The sequence below is a fragment of the Microtus ochrogaster genome, chromosome 2, assembly GCF_000317375.1.
Source record: "Microtus ochrogaster isolate Prairie Vole_2 chromosome 2, MicOch1.0, whole genome shotgun sequence".
Taxonomy (NCBI): Eukaryota; Metazoa; Chordata; class Mammalia; order Rodentia; family Cricetidae; genus Microtus; species Microtus ochrogaster.
This window is the reverse complement of record NC_022010.1, coordinates 73,450,178-73,450,864: the sequence shown is the minus strand read 5'-3', so window position 1 is coordinate 73,450,864 and position 687 is coordinate 73,450,178.

Below are 687 nucleotides of genomic sequence, written 5' to 3'. Positions count from 1 at the left end.
GATTAAAGGCATGTACCACCATAGCCCGTCTCCATGGCACTTTTATTTAAGAGTTCTCTTTGCTGGCTTCCTATCTATGCTGTTACTTTTTGGGGACTTTGGGGACTGGGATGGGGTTCAGGTTGTCACAGAGGCTTTCCATATGCTCATCTCTCAACTGTGCATCTGTAGTCCTCATTATCACAGCAAAACTAGCCTCCTTGTTCGTCAGAATCAGTGGGAGCACAGATCATGGACCTTGCAACATCTGACAGTCTTAGTTTCTGGAGACAGCACAGACCCATGAACACAGCCATCTGCTGCAATAGAACCAGAGACCCAGATATATAAAGGTCTCAGCTGCAATGTGGACTGAGACATCACCATGGCCTTAGGAGGAAGCACAGGTCACTCATATCAATAAGGCCCCCAGAGACAGTATGGCCCTACAGACATCGATATGTTTTCAGGAGGCAGCATAGACTATAGACCTCTACATAGCTTTCTGTAGTAACTCGGACCATGGACATCAACGCAGATCCCAGCTGCTACAGTATGGCCATAGACCCAGATGTGGCCCTCAGTGGCAACATAGGCCTGAACATTAAGTGGCTGATTTTTGTTTGTAAGCCTCTACTTCTACATATAGCACCAAATCATGCTTTAACCCCTAAAGGGGCTCTGAAATTAACTGCAAATATCTCTGAT